Raw genomic sequence first — 16,955 nt, forward strand, 5'->3', positions numbered from 1 at the left:
AACACCACCTCTGGCTGGCACCAGAGTAGGGTGGGAATGGGGATTTTGCAGTATCCTTCCCCTGCCACTCCCACAGAACCTGTAGTAAAACTTTTTGAAGTTCACCTCTGTTAGGTTAGGTCAGGTTACGTTAGATTAGATTTTATCCAATTTTGAGAACAATTGTAGATGTTTGGGACATCATACGCTCCCTCCAAGTTTTCAGAAATTACTGAAAGTAGTAATTGAGCTAAGCAGGGATGTTACTGGATTTTTCATTCATTGATGTTCTGGAGACTTTTACAACCTTGGTGGAAAATGAGCTGCAATCTTCTTAGGCATGAAAGAGTTACAATGAGAACTCGAATTATTGCCTGGGGAAATTTTGGGCCTCGGTCAGCTGAACAAGGAGGAGGAGTTTTACTGTGCAACTGACTCATTGCTGTTTTGCTGAACGGCTGCTAGAAATCCCGTCCGCAAACTTTGGTTAAGACCATTCCTCTGCTTGGATTCTTGGAGGTAAGTCCAGATTTTTCCTGCAAGGAGTTTCCTCTGCATTCCACAATTCTAAAAGCGGCTTGGTCTGCCTTGTTTTACGATCAGCCATCCGACTGTTGCAAGGGGCAAAATATACGTTTGGGTGTTTTATTGCTCAGAAAAGTAAATATTTTTGCAAACTCTGATAAGGGAAAAAGAGACGTAAACGAGGAGCAGAAAGAATGACGTGCAGTTGGAAAACTTTTTGGGTTGATTAGTTGAGAATGAGAGATGGAAAGTTATTATTGTCACATCAGGACAAATTATATCATCTATCTATCTATCTGTCTATCTATCTATCTGTCATCTATCTATCTATCATCTATCTATCTTTTTTTCTCTTTCTCTCTCCCTTCTTCTTTCCCTCTTTCCCTCTCCTTTTTTCTCTCCAAGGTATCTGTGCCACTTCATTTCAAAGTGGTTTGTGTAATGGTCCAATCCCTTTTATGGTTATTACTCTGACATATATTGTTGTATGATTTTTCATGGATTTTTTTAAAAATGTTCAGGAGAAAAAAATCACCTGATAAAAAGATTCTTTTAAGGTTTCCCTTTTATTCCCCTAAAGGATCCCCCCACCCAATTCTTCTTTACAGTTAGATTTGAAATGGAATGTAATCTTTTCAATCCTTTCATTTTCTGCAAAATAATAACGACAGCAACCACAACAACAATAATACTGCAAATGGTTCATCCCGAACTACATTTAAGAAACCATTATGTGGCCATTTACAAGTTGGTTTTACAAGTAAAAGTAAGTCCTATAGAATAGGGTGGCTTTACTTACAAGCAGGCATGTTTACTCTCTGGTGTCAGATAATAATTTTCTTGAGATTAGTAGTATAAACTGTCCGGGTGTTTTGGTTTTTGTTTTTTTGCACAAAAGGAAATCAGGAATGACTTTTACAATTGTCACCAAACACATTTCCTTTCCTGTTGAGAAACTCTGCCAATTCATGACTTGTTAGAAAATGGTTTGGATATTTTAAGCCATCTTTGGTCAGGAGCGATGGGGTCTGAGGTCACAGATTGGAGGAGTTCCTGGTTCTATTTGAGGGAGGAAAGTGAATTTGCTTCCAGTTGGTTTTGATTCTGCTTTTTGTTTCACTGATTTGTGGAGCTTCCTATTGCTTCTTCGATGCCCAGTTGATGCATCATAAGGCTGTGGTTTTGTCATGCCTTCTGTGATAATGATACTACTGCAATGCGCTCTACATGGGGCAGCCCTTGAAGAGTATTCAGAGACTTCAACTCGTCCAGAACCCAGCCGCGCGAGCGATTGTGGGTGCACCTCGGTACACCCACGTTACACCTATCCTCCGCGAGCTGCACTGGTTACCGATCAGTCTCCGGATACGCTTCAAGGTGCTAGTCGTAACTTATAAACCCCTTCATGGTATTGGACCTGGGTACTTGAGAGACCGCCTACTGCCAATTACCTCCCACAGACCCATTAGATCTCACAGGGTTGGCCTCCTCCAGGTGCCATCTACCAGCCAATGCCACCTGGCTATTACCCGGGGGAGGGCCTTCTCTGTGGCAGCTCCGGCCCTCTGGAATGAACTCCCCGCAGAGATTCGGACCCTCACCTCTCTCCAGGCCTTCCGAAAAGCCGTCAAAACCTGGCTTTGCCGGCAGGCCTGGGGATGATGAGTTCCCTCCCCTCTCGACATGTATGGTTGTGCGACTGTTGTCTACTTTTATTATCTGTATTTTGTCTTTTATGTTTCCCTTTTTTCCCCCCTTGAATTGTTCGCCGCCCTGAATCCTCCCGGAGAAGGGCAGCATACAAATAATAAAATACAAATACAAATACAAATACAAATGATGATGATTGCTAGTCTGCCATCACTCAACAGCTGAATAGCCGGGCCTTCAGGAATTTAAAATCTGCCGTTTAACACAAGGAAAGCAATAGAGGAAATGTCAAGCATGGCCGAGGAGTAGAATAAAACAAGTTCAAGACATTGGACATAATGATGCAATGGAAGGGTTTGTTCATTCTTTGTGTGTCTCAAGTGCAGTGCACATAAAAAAAAGAAGGGTTGCACCCACCATCTTCATGGTTTTTTTTATTATCATGTCCTGCAGATGGAGATAGAAAGTACATAGAGATGAGATGTTTAGTGGGCAACTAGATAGCCTTTGCCACTCTGATTTTATTCTGACCCAGCTCCCCAAGCATGACAAACCCTGTGAAGTGAACTCAAAGATTCCTTTATTAGAAGCGCCAGCAGCCCCGGCAAAAAGTTTCTCTCTCACCGCAGGCTAACAAGTCCATCTGGCAGGGAGATGAATAGTTGTCTGCCGCATTTATTCCTCTCTGCCCACTGCCTTCTATCCCCAGAGCTAGGGTAGGGCTTTGCTAGCAGCGGTGGCTCTTCTGTCCCTAGGACCAGCCCACACATTTCCACTGCTCTCCTCTCCTCTTCCACATCTATTCATCTCCGGCCCCTGCCTTTTATCCCCAGAGCTAGGGTAGGGCTTTGCTAGCAGCGGTGACTCTTCCATCCCAAGGACCAGTCCACACATTTCCACTGCTCTCCTCTCCTCTTCCACATCTATTCATCTCTGCCCCCTGCCTTTTATCCCCAGAGCTAAGGTAGGGCTTTGCTAGCAGCGGTGACTCTTCCATCCCAAGGACCGGCCCATGGGTTTCCACTGCTCTCCTCTCCTCTGCCTTCTGCAGTCACATATCAGGCACTGGACCCAGCTGTTCCTCCTCCTTCTCATCAGCCACCACAAGACCTGGGGGCTGTTGACTCCATCTGAGGGCTGATGGACGGCCCAGACACCGCCTCTGTCTCTCTCTCTCTGACAGCTCCATTCCCTCTTTCCCCTCGGAGCTCTCATGTTGCCTTGATACTGACCCTGACTCCCACGCCTTCTCCTTCACCTCTGATTCGTCTGCTGGAGGGCCAGCAGCTGACAGGCCACAACAGATTTACTGGGAACACAGATGGCTGAGGAGACAGAGGTCAAATGATGAAGTGGTCATGATGGTGTCTATCACAATGTAGGCTTCGTAGAACACAGAATCATAGAGCTGGAAGAGATCTTGGATGTCTTCTAGTCCAACCCTCTGTTCAAAGCCTTAGACCAGCAATGGTGAACCTTTTTTGGCTCAGGTGCCATAAGCCGGGGGGGGGAGTCCGGGGGGGGTCATGAGTGGGTGTGCCGCACCTATAATGCAATGCGGATCTCGCATGTCCTGACAAATGTCATAGGTTCGTATCCCGGCCTTGGACCATCCAATTAAAATGGTTGTCCAGTCTATTTTTGAAGATCTTCAGTGATGGAGCACCCAAAACTGTTACATTGATTAGTTGATGTCACTGTCATATTTTTTTCACCTCCAACTAGGTTGGCTCTCTCTTTGACAAGCTTCCACCCATTCTTGTTTTGCCCTCTGGTGAGAATAAGTCAATCCCTTGTTCTCTGTGAATCCTGCTATCATGTCCTCCCTAATCTTTCCCTTCAATAGCTGGATATACTATAAAAGACTGGATATACCTATATAGAAGGTGACGTGATGGCACTATTCCAGTATTTCAGGGGCTGCCATAAAGAAGAGGAGGTCAACTTATTTTTCAAAGCACCGGAGGGCAGGACAAGAAACAATGGATGGATACTAATCAAGGAGAGAAGCAACCTGGAGTTAAAGAGAAATTCTTAAGATAATTAACCATGGAACAGTTTGCCTTCAGAAGTTGTAAGTACTTCATCACTGCAGGTTTTTAAGAAGAGACTGGACAGCCACTTATCTAAAATGGTATAGGGCAGTGGTCTCCAACCTTGGCAACTTTAAGACTTGTGGAGTTTTGCTGGCTGAGGAACTCTGGGGGTTGAAGTCCACAGGTCTTAAAGTTGCCAAGGTTGGAGACCACTGGACTATAGGGTATCCTGCTTGAGCAGGGGGCTGGACTAGAAGACCTCCAAGACCTTCAGACAAGACCTTCCAGTTCTATTTTGAATTAGCTCATCCTATAGATTAGCCTTTAGATCCTATATTGTCTTTGCTGCTCTTTTCTGCACACTTTCATTGCTTCAGTTGTGGGTTAGGTATGGATACTTATGATTGTGGATGTTGGTAAAATGGAGTAGCTAAGAGATGGGCTACTTGTGCCTTGAAGTGTGGCCCCCATGCACCTTCAAATATTTTTGCAGCTCACTCCGCTGCTAGATGTCGCAAGAGATGTAGGGATAACAACAATTTTTTTCTTGACAATTCAACACCTCCCAGGGATTTCCCCTATTTCTGAAATTGCTCCATAGCTGGAGGTTTTCAAGAAAGATTGACAACCCTTGGTCGAAAATACCTTGGGGGAGGGAATTGGATCATAACTTCTAAGATCCCGTCCAATCTTATGATTCTATGGTTTCTTTTTTGGGGTGTGGGTTTTGTCCTCCCACTTCTCATTTTTTTAAAATGTTGTAGTGCCTATTGTGACTTCTTCCACAAACTTTGCTTAAGTTCGTGAAGTTTGCCAAGCCAGTCAGGAATGGTCCAAAGATATCTTGGCTGAATAGGGTTTGAATCTGGACCTTCTCAGTTATGGTTCCATGCTTTAATTGTTGCATTGCGACAATTGTGTTTCTGGTTGGAACATTTTCAAGGTTTGTGCTGGCAGCTGGATCAGCCAAGTCAACGAGAGCTTTTTTAGTACCAATAGAGAATTCTCTCCTCCTCCTTCTCCTCTTTCTCCCTTTTCTTTTCCTCCTTCTTGTCCTTGTCCTTCTCTTTCTTCTCCTTTTCCTTCTCCACTTCTCCTTCTCCTCCTGCTTCTCCTTCTCCTTTTCCTTCTCCTCCTCCCTCCTCCCCTCTGTGTGTGCCTTTGGATCTGTTGATTGGCCAAATCCCTTGATAAGATATCAAAGATAGTTGGCCATTGCCTGCTTCCTAGGGCGAGCAAAGAGGAAGTGCCCCAAAGACACTCAGCTGGCTTTTAAAATCTGTGCAGGAAATCCTCGATTTACAGCCATTCATTTAGCCACTGTTTGAAGTTACAACAACACTGGAAAAAGTGACTTATGATTAGTCCTCGCACCATCATAATATCCCAATGGTCACATGATTAAAACTCAGGTGCTTGGCAACTGCCAAGAGTATTTATGATGGGTGCAGCATGCCAGGGTCATGTGATCACCCTCTGTGACCTCCCCAGGGGAAATTCTGACCAGCAAAATCCAATAGGAGAAGCCTGATTTCCTGTATGTTCATGTGAATTGCTTAACAACTGTGACGAGCCACTTAACAACCAGGGCAAAAAGATAATAAAAGCAGGTGTGACTCACTTAACAACTGCCTTGCTTGACAACAAATTCTGGTCCCCATTATGGTCGTACGTTAAGGACTACCTGTACTTTTTTCCACAAAGCAACTAAAATGGTTTCCAACATTTTATTTTAAAATAATTGACTTCCAAATACCCCATTCCTGGATTTGTGTAGAAAGACCATACAAAACTCTTTCAGGGTAGTCCTTGACTTACAACTGTTTATTTAGTGACCATTCAAAGTTACAACAGCAGTTAAAATGTGACTTATTTATGACCATTTTTCACACTTATGACTGTTGCAGCATCCCTACAGCCACAACTCAACTCACCTAGTTAACTGACTCATAGTTATGACGGCCGCAGTGTCCTGGGGTCCCATGATTCCCTTTTGCGACCTTCTCACAAAGTCAATGGGGAAGCCAGATTTAATTAACAACTATGTTACTAGCTTAACAACTGCAAGAATGGTTGCAAAAATGAGACAAAACTCACTTAACAACTGTTTTGCTTAGCAACTGAACTTTTGGACTCCATTGTGGTCGTAGGTTGAGGATTACCTATGTATGCATGGCATAACTCTCATATCCATAAATGAACCTTAACTCAATACATAAAAGTGGTTGCGTTGTTCTCAGTTGCTTTCTTTGAAATTCATTGAATTTGGTACTTAATGCATTTTGATGTGAAAGGTTTGTCCTGGTACTTATTGTTTGTTTGGTACTCAATGCACAAGCCATTGTGGTCGGCCAGTGGAGCTGGCAGCAGAGTCGGACAGTGAGGAGGTTGGGGATGAGGATGGGCCAGTCCTGGAGGTTGGGGAAGGCTCAGACGAGGGCTCTGCGTCAGAGGCAGAGAGGGGGCCAAGGCCGTATTGCAGTGATCATATCCCTATGGAGCTAGACAGCAGTGAGGCAGAGGAACAGCTGGAGCCTGTTCCCAGTGTGCGCATATGCAGAGCTGCCAGAAGAAAAGAACAGCTAAGAAATCAGGGTCAACTTGGGACTAAAGCCACAGGTGGACAGTGAATGGCCCCTCCCATAGGAAATAAAAGAGGAGCGAAAGGGGAGGGGGCTTTTCCAGGAAACAATTCATTCGTTTGTTCATTCATTTCAGGAGTGTGAAGATCTGTCTGTGAATCTCAGAGACTCTGTGCCAAGTCTTTCCAAAGACTTTGGAAAATATTTACATGGCAGCTTTCCAAGATAGAGAAGGTCTGTGGTCATAAATATCCCTTTAAAAGACTGTATGCCAGGCCTTTCTGAATGTGAATGAGAGGGGTTCACATTCATTTAATAAAAGGGGTTTTGTCGGGACCAGGACTCTGCTTCGTGCTTTTTGGGGAAGCCTAGGTCAGAACACAAGCTAGTTGGTGCTGGCTTGTCTTGTGACTCACCATTCCTTACAGGAAAAATGTGTTTGGTGCTCATCATTTATGGTACCCGTCGTGCCTCCCAGAACTTAGGTACCACTGTAGTCCAGGTCCTTGCCTGCAGATTCAGTCTTAATTGATGTGATAGGAAAGGAAAAGTGAAAGTGTGGAGATGGAGGAAACAAGCATTGAAGCAACAGGAAGGGTAGGGAACAGTGTGACTCTGTTTACATTGCTTTGTAGTCTACACCACCGTTAGCTTCCTGGTACGAGATAAGAGTTAACAGTAAACCGTGCTGACCTTCAGTTCATTAGTCCCAAGACAACAATTTTTAAAAATCCCCTGACATAAATACTTAACTACCTGTGATTTACTTTGCTAATTCCGCTCCCTTTGTAAACTAAACAAAAAGAGCTTTGAATTCCCCACATTCTAGACAAACAAGGAAATAATGCATTGTCTCAAGTTTAGCTCTAAAATGTGACAAAGGAGCAGCTGTTTCGTTGAGTCCGTTGGACTGGCTGTTCGGTGCTTTAGCTGGTCTTTCACAAAACTCTTTGGTGATATATAAACTCAGGGTTAGGTTTCCAAGTAATGCACCCTAAGGAAATACAACTCTGACGCAGGTAGGTTCCTCAAAGAACAATTTTATTGGATACATCATATATTGGCACAAATGGTGAAAGCCGACGTTGAAAGTTCCTGCAGCTTTCACCTCATTAAAAATAAAATTTTCCCTGTCTCCCAAGTCACTAGCCATGCTGCCCAATCAAGCTGCTTGCTGCTTGCTTGCTTACTTTACTCCTCCTCTGGCCAGCCACCTGTTAGAATGTCCTTGGTTCCCACAGGGAAAGTTTTTGTTTTGACTACAAAACCCTGTCTAACTATTTTCCCCCTCCCTGTCCCTTCTTCTGCCTTGTGGCAACCCTGAAGCCTTCAAGATGGCCTCAGCCAGGCTCACTTCAGGGTTGACATTCAGATTGTTCTTTCAAATCACAGAATCACAGATTTATGTAGTTGGAAGAAGGTATGTAGACCATTGATTCAAATCCCTCTCAGTTCAGGAAATCACCATGAAGCCTCCTTGCAAATCATATCACCTTGATTTGTGGAACCATAGCAATAGCACTTAGACTGATATACCAGTTCACAGTGCTTTACAGCCCTCTCTAAGCAGTTTACAGAGTCAACCTCTTGCCCCCAACAATCTGGGTCCTCATTTTACCCACCCTGGAAGGATGGAAGGCTGAGTCACCCTTGAGTCTGGTAAGATTAGAACTGCCAAATTGCAAGCAGTTGGTAGTCAGCAGAAGTAGCCTGCAGTCCTGCACTCTAACCACTGCACCACCACAGCTCAACAAGACATCATATCTTGGTTCACACAGGATTCTAAAACTCAGAAGCCACCACGTGGGTTGTAATGTAGCTGAGGCCAATCATTTCGACCTTTTAGGAGAGAGTTTAAAGAGTGAAAATGAAGAGAGTGAAATGTTATCTCCCCCCTCCAAAAAACATATAAGGAAACTGAAAAAAAAAACCATCATCCTGGATGTAGTGTGGAGACAATATCAAGAGATCTGAGGTGGTCCATAATTAAACTCTACTATGGATTATTGAGTAGCTCACATTTAACATGCTTAACACACGGTGGAAAGCAGATCAATAATCCTCCTCCTCCTCCTCCTCTTCCATATCCATCATTGGACGTTGGCAATCCTATTTTTACCAAGAGCTGCATGAAAAAGTGCTGCTGAATTTTGTCCAAACCGGTCCCTTAATTTTCAAAGCCATGATGATGTTCTTCTTCTGTCTGGACCTTGTTTGTTTTCAATCTTTCCCTGGAGGATTAAGTGGAGTATGGCATATTTTTCCTGGTATCGCCTTCCATGTCCGAAATATTCTAACTTTTTAAATGGTTTTGATGATTTCCCTTGGCTTTCCCAGACGGCTCACCACCTCATTTGTGATTTTTGTCAAAAAAAAGAGTTCAATCCTGGTTTGCACTGTAATATACAAAGTCGGTTAATCCATACATCAATAAGAGTTTAGACTGAAATCTTATACTATAACAGGGCCAGCATAAACGTGGCAACTTTAAGACCTGTTCGAATTCAACTCCAGAATTCAAGGACCAACCTTTATAGCCTTTATAGTTTAATATATAAAACATCATAATATCAGTTATGAGTCTATAAGATAATATATAACATTTTTCATTCTGTTGTTGTCCAAGGGGTCAGGCAGGCAGGGAAGAAGGGAGAGGCAGAAAAGCAGGAGAGGAAAGTACGTAAATATTGCAGAAAAAAACTGGTCCAAAACAGAAGTGGATTACAGCGGTTTGCAGGGAACTGGTAGTGGAGTGTTGGCCTGGCTTGCAGAACTGGCAGCGACCCAAGCTGGCCGCGCCTCCAAACCAGTTCCCTGGTCACCGCGGCTATTGCCAGCATAGGTTTTTTTTGTCCTTTTTAAATGTTCTACTTACAGGCAACTATGCACGAAGCGCCCACAAAGCAAACGCCAACAACAACCCACCCCAGTTCCAAAAGCTTTTCATAGAAGCTTATCTGACTCTGTTAATCAATTCCCATATCTAAACTTTTGGTCCCTGGGACTTTCCCCGATGCAGACAGAGAAGATAAGAATAAATCTATTTTTCCGCCCAGTTTCCTTTGCCAGGAAGCTCTTCATAGAGCCAATTCAAATGATGGAAAACAGTTCAGCTCTGGAGGGAAAGGGTCCAAACTTCTCTGCTTAGGCAATACCAAAGCACCCTTCTGTTGGTTTTAAATTACAGGTTTACAACAATTCACTTAGTGACCATTTGAAGTTACACCAGCACTGGGAAAAGTGAATTACGACCATTTGCACACTTACAACCGTTGCAGCATCCCCATGGTCACACAATCAAAATTTAGACTGCTTGGCACCTGACTCATGTTTACAATGGTTGCAGTGTCCCAGGATCATGGGATCCCCTTTTGATCCCTGTATGACCCAGGGTGGCGCAGTGGTTAGAGTGCAGTACTTGCAGGCGACTTCTGCTGATCACCGACTGCCAGCAAATTAGTAGATTGAATCTAACCGGGCTCAAGGTTGACTCAGACTTCCATCCTTCTGAGGTGGGTAAAATGAGGACCCAGATTGTTGGGGACAATGGGCTGACACTCTAAACTGCTTAGAGAGGGCTGTAAAAGCACTGTGAAGCTGTAAATAAGTCTAAGTGCTATTGCTATTTTCCCTCCTTCCTTCCCCTTCCCTTCCCTCCCTTCCTCTGCACAATGCTTAGAATGCAGTATTGCAGGCTAACTCTACCCACTGCCAATAGTTCGAATGTCAGCAGGCTCAAGGCTGACTCAACCTTCCATCCTTGAGGACTCAGATTATTGGGAGCAATAGGCTGACTCTGTAAACCGCTTAAAGACATCTGTAAAAGCCCTGTGAAGTGGTATATAAGTCTAAGTGCTGTTGCTATTGTCCTTCCTTCCTTCCTTCCAGTTGACTCAGCCTTCCATCCTTCCGAGGTGGGTAAAATGAGGACCCAGATTTTGGGGGGCAAGAGGCTGACTCTGTAAACCGCTTAGAGAGGGCTGTAAAGCACTGTGAAGCGGTATATAAGTCTAAGGGCTATTGCTATTTTGCAACTATCTGACAAGCAAAATCAATGGGGAAGCCAGATTCACTTAACAACCATGTTCCTAACTTAACAGCTATAGCGATCCCATTAATGACAACAGCAAGAAAGGTTGTAAAATGGGGCAAAACTCACTGAACAACAGTCTCGCTTAGCATCAGAAATTTGGGGAACCCTTATAATTTCTTCTTTTTAAACATATGTTCTAAAGATTAAATTCATATATATGCTAACTATCTGTTACATCATTGTAAATCTATAAAGTAATAACATATCTTTATGGTATCATCTATCTTATTTTAATATTTCTTGCAGTATGTATGTATGTATGTGTGTGTGTGTGTGTGTGTGTGTATATATATATAAATGATTTTGTATATCATTACTTTCAATTATATTATAAAATCATGAAATACCTATCAAATATATATAAATACATCTTTATCATCGTATCTCATAAAATCAACTATAATTATTTCTTCATTTTAAACAAGATATTCTAAATATTCAATTCATATATATACCAATATTCCACTACTTTGTTATAAATCTATAGAATATATATATTCAATTCATATATATACCAATATTCCATTACATTGTTATAAATCTATAATAAATCTATATAAATTGAATATATAATTTACAATGATAATCAATGTATTAACGTATAGTGGATTGATAACTACTGATTTTATATGCAATTGAAAGCGGTGATGCACAAATGTTTGTGACCAAACAACATCCTAAATAGACATGTAATTGATGATATATTTTTATGTATGGTTTTGTTTGTTTTAAAATAAAAAAAAATTAATAAAAAAATTTTTGGGCACCCTTGCAGATGTAAGTCAAGGACTACTGCATTGCTTCAAATTCTTCTTGTTTGTCGGCTTCTGGGAGTGATGTGCTTAAATGATGCTTCAGTTCTTTCTATTTTTAGAATGTCTTTGATTCCCTTTAATTCCCAGCGTGGGAGTTTCCTTCCTCTCTTCTTTATCTACAACAGTGAGCAAACTTTCATAATTAGGTCTTCAGTTTCACTGAGATCCAGTGCCAGGTCTGTGTTGCAATTCAGAGATTCATGCTGGGTAAAAGCAGTTGTCTTATGAGATACAGAGGCAGGGATAAGTGTTCTGACCCAGCCTTAGCAGAAACAAGAAACAGACTGCTTGTCCCGAGAAATCCCTCTTTATTTATCTCCTGTGAACTAATGGCATTCACACAATGGCATTCAAAGAGTTAACCGCAGTAACAGGCCTTAATCAGTTCCTGGGGATAATGCCAGGCTGGGAGCTTCCAGCTGCAAATGCTGTAAATTAAGTTCTGGCAAGCAGTCTTTGTGGCACAAAACACATTGAGCAAAATCTTCAGAAATACGAACTGTTGTCTCCTACAATAACTATTCCCCTTTACTTATATTTATTCCCTCAGTATGTAGGGGCCATTCTGCATTCACGTGTGCCTTACTTCCCAAGTCGGCCCTTGGTCCTCAGTTGTTCTCCTCTCCCAACATCTCTGCACATTTGTGCATCTGGAACAGGCCCCAGCTGTTCTTCCTCCCCACTTATCTCAGCCTCCGAAGGCAGCTGCCTCTCCGAGGGCTGGGAAATGTTGAATGGCCCTGGCTCTATCTCTGCTTTTAATGCAGATCATCTGTCAGAGCCTTCCCCAGACTCCATCACTAGCCCAAGTTCCTCCCCAACTTCCTCCCCAACTTCCTCATCGTCCAAGTCTGCCACCAGCTCTGCGGGCCACAACAATAAGGAACTGTAGGATTTGTGTGATTCTGCTGTGCTACTACTGTAGCTACAGACTGGGGAGTTCTTAGAGGGTTGAAGTCCATCCTTGGACTTAAGGAGAAATTTCCTGACAGTGAGAACCATTAATTAGTGGAATGGCTTGCCTGCCAAGCACCAAGGGAAATCGGAAGGACCAGGCTGTTCAAATGAATATATGGATTTTTTGCAAGAATCTCAACTACTCACAGCCAAAGGAAATTGGCGGTAGATAAGAATGAAAGTCTAGGGAGATTCCCAGTCATCCAGATCATGGTTGTCCCAAAGGTGCTATTTTTTTTTCAAGAGGCAACTGGGCTTTCTGTTTTTTCTTTGAAGATGTTTTGCAAAAAGTGGCATGCGTGCTATAGGTTCACCATCATGGGTATAGAGTTTCCTGCTTGAGCAGGGGGCTGGACTAGAAGACCTCCATGTCCCCTCCCAACCCTGTTATTCCTTATTCTATGTTCTAAGTCCAGCCAACTTCCCATCTTAACTGCATCTGAGGTGCTTATTACATTATATAAACTTAATTTCATTATTGAGTTGACCCATTTTGGGAACTGGCATTGAACAGCACCTCATAAAAACTAACCAGTCAGGCTGGATTCATGCAACATGCTAAGCCAATCCTTACATAACATACAGGCCTGGATTAAAACTATCCATCCTTTGGCTCAGGAACAAGGAAACATTGGGAATGTGTTAGAAACTCCTCAATTTATGACCAGAGTTGACCCCAGAATTTTGGTCATTAAGTGGGCCTTCATGTGACCAAATTTGATTTATTTTTAGATGGCTGTAAAATGAGAACCATTAATATATGATAATATAATAGTTAATATTTCATAGATCATCATGTTGCTTTAGTGAATCCAGCATATCTAATGGGAATTTGTCAGCTTTCTCTTTCCTGCTGTTTATCTGAAACAAAATAAACTAAGAAAGATTAAGATTAAGCATAATTGAAGCTTCTGAGTGTGAGCTCATTTTCTCTGAAGTCTTCCTTAAATGCTCTTCCTCCCGGCATCCCTTAGATAATATTAAGCCATGGACAGTCCTTGAAATGTCTTTTTTTTTTTAGTTTCTTGGCCCTTGTGAAAACAACCAGGCTGGGAATGATGGGTTGCCCATCGTTGATGATGGATCTGGGTTGCCTTGTCAATACCTCCATAGTTGCAATATTCAATATTATCCAAGTGTTGTTTCTTTTAAAAATCCAAAGAAACAGACGTTCTTTTTCTTTAAACAGTTTATTTATATATTTTTCCTTAACATACATAAGTGTTTTATGAACAGCGTATTGTCTTACATACAGTAATAGCAGATAATATAATACTATATTGAAGGAATATATGAATCAATATGGACTTCTGCTTATATTATTGTACACTGTCCAAAATCAGTTGTTTTCTACCCCAGCAAATTGGAACCTTAATACCGGATGGCATTACTGCAAATGTTATCTCACTGCTGCGTCTCGCTTCTATTCCTGGCTTCAAAGCTAGGGACATTCTTGAAAACATAGAGGAAAATTGTTACCCAGGAATATGAGGTCCTATACATAAAGGAACCAAACTAGAGAGTTTTCCTGGCTCATAAATCCTTAAAGCATTCTGCCGAAAATCAACTTTGCAAAGCGGGGGTTGGTACCCCCTACACAAGGCTATACAAATTCTCCATAGATAAGGTAAACAGAGACAGGAGCTTGAACAAAAGGACACATTAAAGATCATGTTGGTAACGAATCTTTGTCTCTGATTGGATAAACTTTGTTTCTATCTGCCTAAAATGTATTTAATACTCTGAGTCGCTCTTGCAGGGTGTGACTATTCCTTACATGCATTTATTTTTATGTTTTGGAGATAGTTTTGTCACCCAGCTTTTGCTATGGCCATAAATAAAAGCTAATATTTTTTGCAAGCCTCGTCTTGAGTCTCACTCTCTTTGGCATTTCAGTGGCTCGGGAAAACTGCTGGAACCTTACATTAATATTAAACATAAGACAAGCCTACTATTGTTTTTCCAATTTCTATTTCTATTGGCTTGCCATTGGTAAAGTAAGTCCCATGTTTGAAAATATTCTGTATCTTCTTTATCTTTTATCTTTAATGCCAACCTATCTATTTCTGCACAATCTAGCATTTTTTAAAAAAAATACATCATCTTCTATGGGTAGTTCCTCATTTTTCCAGTACTGTGCATATACAATTCTTGCTGCCGTCAAGACATGTAATATTAAATATATATTCCCTTTATTGTATTTTTCTGGTACTATGTCTAACAGAAATATTTCCAGTTTATAATCTATATGTTGTCAAAGTTCCAAATAGCATCCAAAATTAAATCAGAGTCCAAGGCAAAGTATTGCTCAAAGTTCCAATTTGTTAAGAAAGCCAAATTGGCACATCTGGGAAAACCCAAATCTGAAAGCTTCCTGGTTTTCCCCACCCAGTTGAAAGTTCAAGATCTTGCCCCCGCACCCATCAGCCCATCACATGATCAATCTCCCACTGCCATGCTGGCAGTTCCACCCATCCAATTCCGGTCAGGTGTAGAGGTGCCAAGACAAAGGATGACCTTGGCTTTCTAGAAAGAATTTTGTTATGGCTACATTGCATTTAACTCCATACAATCCCCCCTTCCCATTTTCCCACAATAGAAAATGTATAGTATAATAATAGAAAGTGTGGCAGGCCAAAGATCCAAAAGACAAGATGGCTGCAGGCCTGACAGATGTTGCTTTAGCATTTTTTCTAAAAACAAAAGTTCTGATATAGGTAGTCCTTCACTTGCAATAGTTCATTTAGTGACTGTCTGAAATTTCAACAGTGCTGAAAAGAGTGACATATGACCGGTTTCCACACTGAGGACCATCATAGCATCTCCACAGATATGGGATCAGAATTTGGATGCTTGGCAACTGGCCCATAGTTATGATGGTTGCCGTATCCCAGGGTCATGTGGTCACCTTTTGTGACCTTTTGACGAGTCAGATTCACAACTGCAGTGATTCACTTAACGGTTATCGCCAGAAAGGTCATAAAATGGGGCAAAACTCTTGCTAAGCAACGGAAATTTAGGGTTCAGATGAAGTCATCAGGCGAGGACTACTATAATGGTTTGGGACTTCATGCACATGTACAAAATAGATGGAGTTGGGATCACAATAGTGACACTTTTTTTGTCAGAGTTTGTTGCAGAAAAATCAAATCCAGAAAGCACACACAAATAACTGATTCAGCTGGATTCATTTCATTAGCTCCTTTATGTCCATAATAACAGATGAATAAATGTTCAGTACCAATAGTAGATTCTTTCAACGTGGTAGAAGTTACAAGCAGAACACAAGCAGGAGAGAACAGTTTCATTTCAGAATTCAGAAAAGACAGTGTAGTTTCAGTTTCGATTATCAGCACAGACTCAGATCTGTTTAAGCTCCCATTGGCTAACTTAGTTGTTATGCCTATTCATTGGCTGACCTTGTTACATTGTCTCTCCCAGTCATGAATATTCTAACATCTTTGGATGAATGCCTCTAATCTGATGGACCTTTTCTGCTCTGATCCTTCTCTTAAATTTGAATGGATTTTATTTACTTATTTAATTTATTGCATAAGCTGCCATCTCACTATCAAGCCACTCTGTCAAACATTTTAGAAAATCCACTTCTTTGTTTAGAATCTTGTGCAAGTTATACTCATAAGATTTTTCACCAATGCCCCTAAGCATGTGCAAATTTTGCAATGCGTTGGTTCTGCTTTTTTTTTTTTTTTTTTAAAAATCAGCTGCAGGAAGTGACAATCTTCAGTAAGCAGGATGACAAAAAAAAAGCTTTCTCCATCACTCCAGAAGAAAAAGACCCAAATTCTGAAAGGAAGGAAAGGAAGAAAGAGGAGAAAGAGAAAAAGGAAGGAAGAAAGGAAGGAAGAAAAAAAGAATAAAAAGAAAGAAAGAAGGAAAGAAAGAAAGAAAGAAAGAAAGAAAGAAAGAAAGAAAGAAAGAAAGAAAGAAAGAAAGAAAGAAAAGATTTAATCATTCATGTATTAACCACAGCTAGAATTGTATTTGCACAACATTGGAAAAGTGTAGAGATTCCTATTGATGAGAAGGTGATAAGCAAAATATTAGAATGTGCAGAAATGAACAGATTAACATTAGCAATTAAGGAGAAATAACAAATTGAATATTATATGATTTGGGAAGTATTTTACCAATGGTTGGAGAATAAAAAAGGAGTTTGGAAATGAAGAAAGCTAAAAAATAAGTCGATAATACATTTCTATCTAAATCTCTCTGAAAAATAAGATGAAAACTATTAGTATATGTATGATGAGAATAAGGATGTTTAATGTTGATATGATATTATTACTAGACGTTA

The 16,955-nt window shown here is 41.3% G+C and overlaps 1 protein-coding gene across 2 annotated transcripts in view; it reads left to right on the top strand.

The window, feature by feature from the left end:
- Positions 1–393: 393 nt before the first annotated feature.
- LOC106541579 (receptor-interacting serine/threonine-protein kinase 2) overlaps positions 394–16,955 on the top strand; it is a 39,295-nt gene continuing 22,733 nt past the window's right edge. The window contains exons 1-2 of one of the 2 annotated variants that reach the window (XM_087728454.1): positions 402–498; positions 4,064–4,228. The gene's annotated coding sequence lies outside the window, so the exon portion shown is untranslated. Of the gene's footprint in view, positions 499–4,063; positions 4,229–16,955 lie in introns of both variants that reach the window. The other variant, XM_014057071.2, reaches the window with a different exon arrangement.

The sequence above is a fragment of the Thamnophis sirtalis genome, unplaced genomic scaffold, assembly GCF_051295495.1.
Source record: "Thamnophis sirtalis isolate CommonGarterSnake01/CBP01778 unplaced genomic scaffold, rThaSir2_p1.2 scaffold_14, whole genome shotgun sequence".
Lineage (NCBI taxonomy): Eukaryota > Metazoa > Chordata > Lepidosauria > Squamata > Natricidae > Thamnophis > Thamnophis sirtalis.